The 14,964-nt window shown below is 38.2% G+C and overlaps 2 protein-coding genes across 4 annotated transcripts in view; one reads left to right on the top strand and one right to left on the bottom strand.

The window, feature by feature from the left end:
- The window catches only part of LOC136884239 (uncharacterized), a 193,635-nt gene that overhangs the window by 6,448 nt on the left and 172,223 nt on the right, over positions 1 to 14,964 (bottom strand). The window lies entirely within an intron of this gene.
- The window catches only part of msi (musashi), a 612,165-nt gene that overhangs the window by 550,982 nt on the left and 46,219 nt on the right, over positions 1 to 14,964 (top strand). Inside the window, exon 4 of one of the 3 annotated variants that reach the window (XM_067156299.2) lies at positions 10,579 to 10,691. The exons of the other annotated variants lie outside the window; for them this stretch is intronic. The gene's annotated coding sequence lies outside the window, so the exon portion shown is untranslated. The remainder of the gene's footprint in view (positions 1 to 10,578; positions 10,692 to 14,964) is intronic. 3 annotated transcript variants of the gene reach the window in all.

The following is a 14,964-nucleotide window of genomic DNA, read 5'->3' as shown; positions in this document are numbered from 1 at the left end:
TTTACCTTACTAGATTCCTGCAGCTCTACCCCGTGTAGTGTCGCCTTGTATACTTTCAAATGCACTTAGTAAATTTCCTATTTTGGAGCTTTTCATTTCTACACCTCTGACCTGTTCGTCATATTAATGCCTTGATCTGCGGCTACTGTTCTTATACCAACACTTCGTAAACTGAAAGTCCTAGGTATCTTAAGAAATCTAATTCCCCCTCTTCTTCAGGTCAAATTTCTCCGAATTGTTCTCATAAATTCAGCATCTCTTCATTCGTGATGATCTACCAGTCCCACGTTCCAGTGTAGCAAATACATCGTGAAATACACTGCCGTTAATTATATATTTTTTAATCAAATGACAGAAATATGTCTCTTTGCAACGATCCGATATGCTAATTTCTGGCTTACGCTAATTAGAAACCTGCATGGATTATTTATTTTTGTTGCTTAATCGGGTAATTTTAATTGCAGTTACTCTTTGCATTGCAGCTGTTTGACTTCATTGCCACGAATATAAGTAATAAATCTCGAGGGATTACCTTTGCTAACATTTTCTAATTTTTAAAAAGAGGTATGCAAAGTAAGTTTAAGAAATATTCTAATTCCTAGGGAATTTTCGTAATATTTATCTGGACCTCCTGCGTATTCTTAAAAATTCAAAGCCATATCTGTTTCTCTGGAAAGTATTTCGTGGAAAATTTCTTGGCTATCAATTTTTGAAATTCATAGAAGTAACCTTATTCTTACCTGCTGTCATAAACCTGTTTTTTGCACTAACACATGGAAGCCGTGGCTTTTAAGGCCTGCTGAAGTGGAGGGAAAAAAACGGAAAACAACCTTCAGGGCTGCCGACGGTGGGACTCAAACCTACTGTCTCCTGAATGCAAGCTCATAGCTGTGCAACCCGAACCGCATGGCCAACTCGGTCGGTCTGTTTTATTCTTCGGCACGGCTGACTGCATAGCGGAGCAAGGGAAAATGCTCCAGCGTCACTTCACAATAAGTAACGTTCCTCAGCAGATTTAAATTTCGTATTTGCCGGCTAGGCGCTAACTCTTACCCATTTAAGTGTTGCCTAAAACCTCAGAACCAGTGTGACGTTTTAATATGGCATCGATTACTGCGTGCAGACGCTGTCTAAGCGCTCTGCGCGTCAATTTCGACGTTCCGATTTACACTACTAGATGGCAGAAATATAGGTGATCTGTGGCTGAGTTTTAAATAATTTTGTCTCCTGAGCTCCTAATGTGTCACGAGATCTTTTACATACAAATATCGTACGACATTAGTTCCGAATTTACTCTTTTCCACCTTCGAAAAATCCCACTTCCTCTGCAGCGATCTAGGGCTCCGGAGGCACACTATACCGCTGATCCCTAGAGGGAGGTCACACCACTAACAAGAGATAGAGAGATCAGCGTGAATTATTTGCAGATGCACGCGCCTTTATTACGGAAGATATTCCTTCCTAAAGGTTTGTAAATTCATATTCATTATACGATCGCACTTGTAGGCGAGGAGGCGCTAGTTTTTAACGTACGTTTGTACGTTCCTCGACAACGGGGACATGGAAATAAGAAGTTTAAGGCGCTTTTAATGTTTGGGTAGAACGCGTATATCTCCGAGAGTATTTAACTTCACAAACCTATACTACAGAGTTATTACCCACATTCCAAGTGTAGCACGTTCTGTTGAATAAAATGTATTATCCACATAATATTTGTATTTTATTTAAGTCTACGACACCCTCCGAACCCTCAGGGCCTTAAAATAGTGACAGCCTACCGCCAATTTTTGTTTGCCGCACGAGTCTCACATTACCGACAGAACAAGATTAATCTTAGAGAAGAATTTGAGTGTGCTTCACATGCAAAAACTATTGGGCGAATGCAGAATGGAATGTGTGTTGATTGTTCAAGGGCAAGCGACTTTCTGATAAGGATTGACAATCGAACGTTAGGGCGAAACGAACCACTGCATCATCGAGGACGGTCGGACTGACTGACTGATCCGTCACAGATCTAGCGCATTACTGCACCAGGCGACAGTCCTGAACACGTAACGTATAGTCGTTCACAAAATATATATAAACACTGTGTTATGTTCCTCACATGTAATATTTTGTCAGGCTTAATTTCAAATTATAAAAATGATTCACATCTCGCGTAGATACCAACCGCGTGAATACTCGCAAACTATCTACAGGTTCATTTGTTTCTGTGAAAAGTGCATCTGCAGGGAATTTAATCAGTACAGTGTTTTTTTTTTCTTTTTTCTTTTAAGCGTCTGAACATAGTGTTGAGAGAATTTCTCATGAGATTTGTCAGCATACTAAGTGAAGGGTGCTTATTTGTATGTTATTTTTCTTCTGTGAATTCTCAATGTAGTGAAAGTTCTTCTGAAAAAACTGCTTTAGGCAGCCACAAATATTCTAATTCAGCTCAACACTTACGATAGTTATTTTGAATTCAGTTGTCTTCGATTGAAGCTCTTAAGCCACGCGCAGATTGAGAATCACTGCCTAACAAATACGACTTTAATTTGCCCGCGAAGTGTACTGATAGACAACTGATAAAATAAATGCACGAGATACTGTTTTTTTTTTTGTGTGTGTGTGTGTGTGTGTGTGTGTGTGCAAATTATCAGCATGACCAACTCCCGACTGCTGATATACCCATTTCACGTTTTTCCGACCATCCTGTATATAACGTAAATGTTTGAGTTTTCTACATATCCTTCTAAAACACTGGAGCAATTTCAGACAAACTTGGTAACATATGGCTTACTGTCTCGAGTAAAACACTGTACGGGGTGACAAAAAATAATCGGATATAGTGTCTCCGGATGTCGTAAGTCCAAGTTAGCATCCGACAGCATGGGGGTTGAGAAGGGGCGATATGGAAAATGCTCTCAATGAGAGAGATCAGTGTTGACTCTACAGATTTCGGAGTCCCTAGACTGATTGGTGACAGTCCCAGTGACAGCTGGAATCGTATACATCGTATCTATAGCACGACGCGTAAAAAAAAAATATATATATATAAATGCGAAGATACCGTATAACTTACGTCTATTATTTGTTTGAAAGGATTAACTACGGGACTACCACAAGTACATTTAACGTGAAACTAAATTCCAAACTAAAATTGAAAATTAAGCGCACAACAATAACTCTAAATCTACAAGAGAGTTCGTAATATATCACTTCATGTCACAAAGCTACTAAAACACTTGAAACATTAAATGAAAATCCGAAAAGTAAACATTTAAAAAGTAGCCGAACAGAACCAGATTCTACAAACTCATAGTAATGAAGAATATTTAGCTTTAAATATTCTGCCGTTTTTTATTTAGGAAATCTGGTCACCCTCATTTAAACCTACTGTAACGTGTGTTCTTAGCTAACAAATGGACTGCCCCTACACATACTATTGAAACATAAAACTCGTACTTGACTGGAGATCGCCATTTAGCTTCTCTTGCTGAATGCACGGCTAAAATATATACACGTAGAAGCCGTTTGCACAGCAAAACGCAGTTTCACAGTTTAGTTGGACAGTTGTAGTGTTGCGACTGTCGTGGTCATGCAGCCCAGGAGGGCACTACGGCTGCATCTAGTCAGTCACCTGTTTAGCACCACGTAGGGACCACGTGAAGCTTAAGGAATGATACGGACTTACGCCTGTTGTACACCATCAATTTTTGTCTTTCAATTCAATACTTTACACAAGAAAGTTGACCGATCTTTTCAAATATTGTTCAACATTGCTGAAAGTTTGACAAGTTTTGAAAAGATTTTGGGAATGTTTCATAGCATTTTGTTTTAACACGGAGAAAAGGCAAACAGCAGTTGTGATTCTTGGAATAGCAGTGGGATACATTCTTATAAAAAAGAAAAACTCAGTAGACCATAATTTACGAAGAAAAAATATGGATGTGGTTGTCTTCGTAATTCTCGCAATATATTTACTGCCATAACATCATTTTCAGAGGTTATGTTATATTATATTGCATTTACTCACATTAATTGAATAAACATGATAGCAATGCAACGGAAATGCATCTCATTTCATGAAAACACGTAGGGAATTCAATGATAATAGTCTAATTAATCTAATAATAATCATAATATGCGGAGATCGTCATAAATTGATCATGGCGGACAGGGTTTACTTACAGGTTATAATAAACATAAAAGCTGTCCACTTCCTGAGATATTTCTCTTGCAATCTTCTCGTACACTGCTGGTTTTATTGTGGTACTCAACGGAGTCCGCTGAATATAGGTAAGGATGTGCCTCATACTTGGCTATTAATACACACACACACATTATCCCTCTGTCATGAAGACGGAGTCATTTTTGTTGTTTTGATTCCCATTACAGCATGCCTAGCGGCATAGCGCGCACCATTGACCATACCATTGGTCAATTCTGTCAAAAACTTAGCAGTTCTTTGATCGGTTATGTTCTAATTCACTTGCAAGACTTCTGAAGACTTGTCAAGTATTTGCAAGCGATTTGACGAAAATTTGATCGTGTACAACAGGCTTTAGGTAACTTCACTCCCTTTCATCCGTTTTGTAACTTATGTATGCATCATACGCTAATAATAATAATAATAATAATAATAATAATACCTTCCCGTTGTGTACATAGAAACTGTCATAGAAATCTTTGATTATTGAAAGCTATCTTGTAGCGGTATCTGCAGGGTTATGTTCGAGTGGGAATTAGTATGCGGTTCTCGCGAGGAATTCATAACCGATCTAAAGAGGTAAAATGTTAAGAACCGTCGACTGGCTAATGCGTAGTGCAAACAAGAAAAGATGGGAGGGTGACGACGATCGGCAACACTGCTGCTGCGTCACCGATTTTTAAGTGCACTCATTCGGGCTAGGGAGAGGAGCTTATTCTTCTGACATTGTGCATGTGCACAGGATTTGCAGGCTACGTCTAGGGCGGTTTTACAGGTCTTCAAGGGTGGGAAGACTGGAAGGGAGCACAGACCGGTACAAAGAGCTTAGGCCAGCTGCTTGCTGCCTTTGTTAGACCTCTCCACCTGGCATCTGTCTTGTGTGGGGAACATAGCTTTCCTCGTTTCTCATGCATCTCGTGGGCTAGTTGGACTGGCTCCTGACAGATGTCCAAAACGTTACGTTAATTAGAATTCTTCGTCTATGGTTATCAATTTGCATTGAAACACGTGCAGTACTGTACATTTTACATTACGGTAATTGATAATGTAAAAACTTTTTATAGAAATTTCAATTTTGCAAATTTTAGGCTTTTAGTCTAGGTTATTTTTCGTAAAATATTTACTGTTAACATTACCCGATTATTTCATAATTCACTCTGTAAATCTGCCGCTTTCCATGGAGTAGTGTTACATTTCTTAGCTCTGCAAACATACAGTTTTCAAAAAGCCAAAACTAAAATTGAACTTCGATACACTTATTTGGTAATGTTGTCCAAGAGCAAGATCTCTTCTAATGTTCATCGTCAAGATGGTAACGTGGATCTCAACACGTGCTTTGCTTTATAAGGGCAGATCACCTTATATGGCCCCTTCTCATTTCGCGCTTGCTAGGCCGTGAACTATTGGCGAAAACTTATAAAACTAAGTCAGTTTGTTATTATAAGTGAGTCGTGACCGTTTCGATTCGAAGTAGTGCTTTTCTTTTAACACTGAAATTTCTTTGAAAAGGTGAGTTTTTTACTGATATCTCTTCGTAATTATATTTATGTACCTAGTTACTATATTTTAAAGATGTAGGTTTTTCTATAAGTACTCTGTATTGTACTTTCGTATGATCTAGTTTGCTTGTTGATATCCAAGACATGGAGCTATTTTCACCCATATTGTAAAGTTTGTGATCTTTAAATATGGCGCACCCAAGTATGGCCCCGGGGCGGTGTTTGGGTACTGTACTGAACTCGGGTAGGCTGCGGAGGAAATGCTATTCATGTCGTTGTCTTATCTTTCCAGGTGTCGAAACGAAAATGTTGGAATAAACAGACGATGCTGAAAGCTATTAAGCGTGTCAAAGAAGACTGTCAGTGAAGCAGGTTGTAAAGGATTAGAAAGTAACTCTCACAACTTTGAGGAACTATTTAAGGAAAATAAAGCGCTCTAATGGCCTGAAACCCGAGGAAGTGTTTAACGTCCCACTAGGCCAGAAAATAATTTTGCCGACTGAATTAGAACAGAGCCGTTAAAGCGGCTACCATGACAGCAGCCACCATTGGATTCCGGGCAACGGGGGATTCACCCGCTGAATGAGAACATGTTTACCTAGGACCCAGGAAAGGTTTTCATTCTCCTCCCCGAATGGGAAGGTAGGGCAAACTAGAAGGTAACGCCTTCTCTCTGACCAGGACATGTTTACTCATGCAGACTTATTAAAGGAGATCTCTGATAGAGTCAAACTATGGCAACGATGATTACGTGCTGCCCAGTGACATTAGATCTGTTCCAGTCATCGAACCCAGTACATGCACTCGACGAGGTTCCACTGGTTCACCACATAACAGAGCAGTTGAAGCCAGTTGAAGCAGCGATTGAAAATAAACAACAGAAGGAAGCGGCGGATGCGGCTAGGAAAGAAAAGAGAAATTCCGAACTAAAACGTCAGGTGAGTTCGTCTAGCAGTGGCGAAGAGGATAAAGATGAACTGGAATTTGCCTCAACCGACGATAACAGTAATGGTGAAGATGATGCTGAATGTCCCATCTGCAACAAGCTGTACTCAGAAGGCAGCAAGTTTCAGAAATGGATCCAGTGCACTGTTTCCCGTGGAGCCATGGAAAGTGCAATGGCAAAGTTACGAAGATATTTGAATGAACTCTTTGTGAAAAACAATGAGATAATAACCACAAATAATGGTTAATTTGTAACACTATGTATATGGTTTTGGTTAAGTATTAAACCAATAATTTTCCCCTTGAGTTAATTTTAGGTGGGGCCCTATTTGGAGCCAACATTATATGTTCAGCGAAACCTCTCTTAAACACTTTATTTACTCCAAATTACTTATTGCATAGAACCAATGCAACCTATGGACAAAGCAATGTCCGGGCTGCATGTATCTAATTTTCAAATTTTTATCATTAATAGGTCTTTGCATACGTGCGATAAACAAAATGGGGGGTCATAATTGGGGACTTGCCCTTACATACGGGCTTCAAAGTTTATGCAATTTAAGAATTTTTAAAAAAATGTAATCGTGGTTTTAACAACTACCGAAGTAAAATGCTATTGCCGGGCTGAATGGCTAACTTGGCAGGTTCTATACTAGCTCGGTCCGGTAGTATTTGAAGGTGCACAAAAACGTCAGCCTCGTGTCGATAGATTTACTGGCACGTAGAAAACTCATGCGGGACAAAATTTCGGTACCTCATCGTCTCCGAAAATCGTCAAAAAGTAGTTAATGGGACGTAAAAACATTATTTAAGATGCCATTTTCTACAGGACAGCCAGTCTGACGTATCCCCTTACTTTGTGTGGTATGTAGGCCTATGTACAGTATACCCGAGTGTTTTAAAACCATAGACGAAATCTGTTTAACAGTGATCTTCTTGGTGGACTGGAGCATCTGGTATTATGCATATTATTTTGGTGGAAGTTCGTTAGCTGCTTTTCATAGTAAGCATAGGCCTTCATGAATACATTTTAATTTATTTCTTGGGGTTGTTGAAGTGACAAAATTACATGGCGAATGTATTTGTATTTTCACTATTGCGGCTTCTTGATGTTTAATATATTGCTTTGAGTGTGATGCCTTCCTGGTATAATTCATGGACGACTTCTTTGTAAACTGGGTTGGGAAGGATTTCCTAATTTTGGACAGAACTGAACTTAGCCGGCTGTATGGCGCATTTTGACTCTCCTCGTATACTTTGTGTTGTAGAATCAAACCGTGATGAGCGGATATCCTTTGTTACGGTCGATCAGAGCCCTTTCCACGTGTTTTGAGAAGTTCTCCTCTCGTTTCAGGGCAAAGCGTCTTTAAACCTCGTCTCTTATATACCTTACTTTTATAACATTACTGGTGTAACGATTACCTGTCAGACCCTAGATATTTGCCATTAAACTGAGCAATGTTTTCTGAATTTGTTATTGTTTACTTAACTTAGTTTCTTTAAACGTGTGTTTTCAATCACGTTAGGCGGACTGAATAGCTCATACGGTAGAGCGTTGCCCTTCTGAGCCCAACTTGGCAGGTTCTATCCTGGCTCAGTCTAGTGGTATTTGAAGGTGCTCAAATACATCAGCCTCGTGTAGGTAGATTCACTGGCACGTAAAACTCCTACGGGACAAAATTCCGGCACCTCGATGTCTCCGAAAACCGTAAGAGTAGGTAGTGGGTCATATAATCAATAACATTATCAGTCTCATCACAGCAAAAAGAAAAGACGAACAAACCAAAGCCAGAAGAAAATACAGTACTAAAATACTGTATAGCTCCTCCCAGTTTTCTAAAAAAAACTAACACTTTTTAAAATTTAATTTCTCTGCTATGTTACTCTTTTATAAAGAACCTACAATCTAACCAGAATGTTCATTACTTGAACCTACAATCGTTAAAAACAAATCCTGGAAAATATATAACTGTATGTTGCTGTCCAGAATCTGTTTGTCAGAGTGAACATTTTTCCTTATAGATCAGGGTACACATTTTTTAAAGAGTAAATTTATATTAAATCAGTAGGACCCGGAATGAGGGGACGGAAAATATTGGTAGCTATTTCATAGACCTATGATTCTGACTGTTAAAGACTCCTGTCTAAAGGACAGTAAATTGTTTGATATTAATGTAGGATGTAAGGCGATGTGTCATCATCTTGATATGCGGACTCTTATGGTTACCGTAAGAGCCTGCCCTTAAACGACGAAGAAACGAACAGTGATCAAGGTCATTTTGGTACAGCGTTTGCGAATCCGTGTGCGGTTGAGCGCTTGTAGAACAAATGACTCAGTTTGTTCTGGGTAAGCAATTGAAGTACCGACCCTACTTTTAACAGTTGTAGAAGTTACATTTTAAATTCAATAGTGAGGGTCAGTCGTGGGCAGTAATAATGAAGATTTTCTAGATCAGAGGATACACGTCTGACGTTTCCTTTGTATGTGACAAGTGTAGTCATCCTGGTAACTACGTATAGATTTTGTTAAATCTGTTCCATGTTAGATTATTATAGTTCTGTTTGCTGTTGAATTATTGTTTGTTGTGTGGTATTGGCTGTTGTACTATGGTGAACCCTTAGCGAACTGTGCAAGCATATGTCGATACATGAAATTACGCCCAGTCCACAGAATGAAAACTTGGAGATTATTGTATGAGTAAAATTTATATAGTAGACGAATTTTATTTGTACGGCTACTGATAAACCTTTAAGGGCACCTGGACGGAAGACTACCGATTATTTTTAAAATTCTGCCATGGCTTTAGGTACAATTTTCACGGAAGGTATTCGCGTCATAATTCTTCTTTTGCATATTTGCACTAGTAACTACAATAAAGGCTTTTAAAAAGTGTCCAGAAAGTTTTTTTAACCCGATTTAAACGGGCTTGAAGTACTGAGTTGTACTGGTCGTAAGAAAAGTGTACCTAACCGCTATAAATTGCCATGTTTCGCAATGTAATGTTTAGGTGACTGTAGTGCCGCCATACATTTATGTCTGAGGAACATACGCATATTGTATATTTTTGCTCTATTCACTAAAGTGAAAAGAGCAAAGTGAATTGTTTGTATGTTTTGACGTCTAGGTGCCCTTCACACACTTGCCAATTATGGATCCATAATCCCAAGTTGTTAACTGCTATCTATCTATCGCTGTGAAATAATGTATTGTTTGTGGAAGATAATACCTATTTCGTAGAATCCTGTGAAATTACGTATGAGAAATATTCTGCATTGTATATTTTGTATTAAAATAATTTAATCGGTTGTTGATGGAGTTTTCTAGAAGTATTTTGGAAGGAAATGTTACTTAGTCCGGTATTTGTACGTGGTTTTGTCGTCTGTTAGTCTTCGTTTGTGTAAAAGTTTGCAACTCCAAACCACACTATGAATGTACAGTTGGGAAGGTGGACTGACCCAAGTCCTCCTTTTATTGGCTTAGACAGTTGATTTAGACCATTAGAAAAGTATCTGTACTAACATTTCCTCTGCACGTGAAATTGAAATTTATTATAAAAGGAAGAATTCCAGTTGCTTTAGCCATCAATCATGTGCCGGTCCGAGTAGAATTTGACCACATTAACCCTCTCTTTAGATTAGTTTAAAAGACAGTAGTAGTGGGGTTGCTTTCTGCACAACTTCTCTCTTTTTCATGTGCCTGTTTTTTGTTATCTCCTGTATTTATCTTTCTCTCTTTCTAGTTCTCCTTGTGTACAGCACAATATTCGTAAATAACAATATCTAATAAATCATTTAGATTAGCGTGCAGATTTTATATAATTACGTTTTGCAAACTATTTTTCGTTTGTTTTTTTAATGATACGCTTATTCTTTTTTGTGAGGTTATTTTTTTCCAGCAGCCACTTCCTTCAGTTTTAATTTCTCCCCTTCTCCCCCTTCATGCAGAAGTGTGTACTGTGTGTCTTCAATGATGGTGAATTGGGGCGTCCGCAACTTCTCTTCGTACCCCAGTGAGGAGGCGGGGATGGTGGAAGCGGCAGGATGCCGTGACGTTGCAGGTAAAATAATCACCGCCACCGCCGAAAGTAGGATGAATACTCAAAACAGTTACCAGCTCTTTATATATATAGTAGTAATTTAATTATTTGTACGTAATTGTAGTCGAGAGGAGGCCGTTGCTGTTGGTTTTTTTCTCTCTTGTTTGTTGTCATTGGTTGGTTGGTTGGTTGGCTGTTTGTTTTGATGGTAATTAAATATTTGCTAATAATAACAGATGGACCTTCGTATATTAACCACTTCTTTTGATAGTAATTTTCTCTTTTTTAAGTAGTGGCAGTTGTACATACTTTATATACCAATCGTCTTTCGCAAATAGATTTCTCTCTCCATTTAGTTTCCGCGATGTTTTTCATTTAAGGGAATATATTCATTCAGAATATTGCTTTGCTGGCCATAGAGAGTACATGTCGCTTTTTGTTTTGGCATTATTTCCGAAGGTGTTACTTTTTAACCAATAACATGCTCTCACATCGCTATGTATGAGAGTGGGGGGGGGTGTGTGTGTGTATATATACATATATACATATTTTCTTTGTCGAATAAACAAAATTTCGTTACGTCTTCTTAAATACTATGTACATTAATGCATGGTCATAGTTCTTTATGTCTTCGAAAGAAATGTCCTCAACAAAGAACAGCTTGCTTTGCTTAGCGCGTAATGAGAGGGAGATTGTTTGAAACGATACAATGACCGTAGTTCTTCTGGTAGATAATGTAGCCCGGGAGAGCACTAACAGCGTCGTAATCCGTACAGATAGTAGGTACTTTTTAGAGTAGAGTAGTAAAAGTACCCGTGGCATACTAATGCCTGTTTAACTATTTCTTACAACTTGCTTGTAAATGGTATTAGTAGCGGACATATGCATACATATATACAGGTTGTGTAAACAAGCATATACTTGTAAACGTTTTAAGAGTGGTTGAGCACAGTACATTGAATTAGATCACTTGAACACAAATGAATTCAGGATTCACTCTTTCCATTTTATCAAGGCCCTGCCAACGTCTGAAGTTTTTAAAGGTATTCAGTAGATGGATCAGTCTAGTGTATTATCGAAGACAATCAGTGTCTAAAAATAAGCTGAAGTGAACCACATCAACTTCACTTTGCCTATTTGATGTCGCTTACACTTTGCCTCTTTAACGTAATCAGACATTGAAGTCAGACAGACAGGAATGTTTTGATTCTGATATTGGATCACTTGTAGAAACATGTCGCTATGGGGAATTAATTTATCGTACAATATAGTCTACTGTACCTGAAGTACTAAATTTATTAAGAAAATACAGTCTGTTGACTTAAAAAGTACGGTTTCCATTAATTCTTATATTAGTTAACAAGTGACTATAAACGAAAGGAAAGTCTGTTCGACAGCTATTTGTTCTGGGTATATGGGAGTACTGTGTGTTGCTACGAATTTGCATGCTATTTATCTTCCCTTTCTCTGTGGTTTTCTTGGGGGTTCCGGTACGATTGTAATATTTACACACACAAAATACAGGCTATTCTAAATGCACGTTAATGAAGATTAGCTGGCTCTCTGTTTTGCAAGTGTACGGTTAGTATTAGAATTATTAGTTATTTTATGTTCTGTGCTCTACTATCTGTAAAAGTTCGCTAGTGTACGCTATTTTTACACCCTGATTATTATATATTTATTTCCATATCATTAATTCTTGTTAGTGCCATTTAGCGAAAGTCAGAAACTTAGTTTTCTAGATCCACGATAGCTAGGTTTATCTCACAGAATCTTCTAGTAGCCTGCCTAGGGAATGTGGTAGCTCTGTTAGTGTACATTTTTTATGTATCCTTGTGTTTGTTGTAAACAAAATGTTTTTCAGACACAACTGTTTCAAGAGAAATTGGGTTGTAATCAAATTTCATGTTGATTATTCAGAACCCAGTTTTAATATTAGATGTAATATTTCAGTGTCAAAGAAGACGTAGATAAATTAAATGTGTATCTTATTAACAACTTTATCGTAATGTAGAGTCATTAGGAAAGTGAAAATTATTTGCTTTCTCCAAATTCAGTATTTTGCACGAGTTATTTGGCAAAAATTAAAGGGACGTTTTCTTTAAATTTCTATGTTTGATTTTTTTTCAGCTCAGTCTTAGATGTAATTCATTCGTTTCTGGTAAGAAAGCTTCTTTGGAGTATGATACTCCAATTTAAATGAGATGACTGTTTCGATTTTTAAAATGTAACTAAATGCCTAGCCCTCCTTTAGTCTGAAGAAAGGCACTAGGAAGGACGCTTCTGGGAATGAGCCAACTATTGTTAGGAGAAATATTCGTAGAGATACCAAAATTAGAAGATTTAATATAGACTGAAAAGTAACTACGAGAATGTGGAAAAAGAGAAAATTTAGTATTCTGGATCTGTGTTGAACGTTCTTCAAATCTTTGGTAAATTTAATTTAGGCGTAGTGATTCTAAACTGCAGTGTAATTAAGCGTTTCGTTAAATGTATGAATGAAAGCGGAGCCAGTTGGCTGAAATCGTTCATACACTCTGATATTTATGAAGGTGAAGCAATCCTAAAATACGGATAGGTAAAAGCGATGTTTACACTACATTTGATTATCAGTGATCATATTTGCAGGTAATCGTATTAATTGTTCGGAACTGATCAGCTCTCCCTTGTAACCATGGATCAAGAATTTACCTGGAATTTCCGTGGTTTTCCCTATGTTTTATGGACTCGTTTTAGATATATGGCCAGTATAGGTAATATCATTTGAGTTCCCCCCAAAGCCTCAGGATCAGGACTTAACCGTTTGGACCCCCTCCGTAAGGGGACTAATGGATGTACCTGACCATTGTGTGAACAAAACTGAAAAACTCAATTGGTTGAGAAATCGGTCCCTGTATGCTAATCTTCTGCGTTCTTTGACCTTCCCATCTCTTGCTATATGAAGATAAATCTTGTTGATTTTCTTGGGCTGTGTTGACATTCTGTATTATTCCCCTTCTCATGGAAGTTAGTCATGTCTCGATTAAGACTTCAGCTTGACCTTCGCGCTATGCCGACATTTATTCGTGCAATTCCTCATATTGGAGTACAACAGTAGCCAAGTGAGTGAGAACTTGGAAATCTAATTCGTTGAGGTGTGTACAATGTGTGGACGCACAAATGTTATATGAGGTGTGTACAATGTGTGTGGACGCACAAATGTTATATACTGTATTACTTCGTGCGAGAGGGACACAGAGCATGGTTATGAATTATCAATTGGTAGCTACTCTAGGATGACTTCTGGCCTGAAAATTTGAATATCCCGAAGCGTCTCTGTCGGAGAATTGCCTTCATTCTCGAGAGAATTATAGATTTTTAATTAACGCGCTCTAATGTGGGAGATGGTAGTATTATAGAGTTACTCAATGCAGAATGGAGTCCCCACGGTGTCAAGCGTCAGGTGTTGTGGCGGCAAAAGTATTGAATATGGCAAGGAGTAGTAAATAGATGAAAGTAGGTTTACTATGAGAAATTTCGTCATGAACAGTGAATAAATCTGGTACTCTGCAGATGAACAAGGAAAAATCGATTGAGTCGTTTTCCTTCGGAGGAAAAGAAAACCCGCCAACGTAGCTCAGAACTATGGTTCTGGAAGTTTAGATACAGATCCTAAGACTGAAATATTTCTTCATTCTACACACATTTTTGTATGGTTCGTACGGCTTTTAGTGTCCTAGGACATGTTTCGCTCACCTGGTCCAATTCTTTCTACTTCACGCCCAAGGCCGACCTGCGCGTCTGATTGTGGGGGATTATTATTATTATTATTATTATTATTATTATTATTATTATTATTATTATTATTATTATTATTATTTAGAGACGTATAGCCTACTCCTGTCGGAACTATGTGATTCGATATCTCGCCGTTTTGGTTTCCTAAATTAATTAAATAACACCAGGGAGTTTGCTCAAGACTTAACGTCGCCATCCGACGGATGGATCACAAACGACGTCATATGCCCTCACTTCATATGAACACTGCGGAGAGGCTTATAATTGAATCCAGCACGCATTCTATTGACTAGATATTTATCATCAACAGATCATTTGCCCAATTACAGATGACTCAATAAAACAAATTATATACTACCATTCTCCTGACCCACCGGCCAACATCCTAATTATGAAATAGTTTTTCACTCACAGGACTCGGAACTGGCTAACACCACCTTAACGATCATGGCCACCAGGCGGGCTATTTGGATCGTAATAATGTAGAAGTGATTTTTCGCATCGTGCTGTAGTTCCA

The sequence above is a fragment of the Anabrus simplex genome, chromosome 12 (genome assembly GCF_040414725.1).
Source record: "Anabrus simplex isolate iqAnaSimp1 chromosome 12, ASM4041472v1, whole genome shotgun sequence".
Classification (NCBI taxonomy): domain Eukaryota; kingdom Metazoa; phylum Arthropoda; class Insecta; order Orthoptera; family Tettigoniidae; genus Anabrus; species Anabrus simplex.
This window is presented reverse-complemented; position numbering and strand designations above follow the sequence as displayed.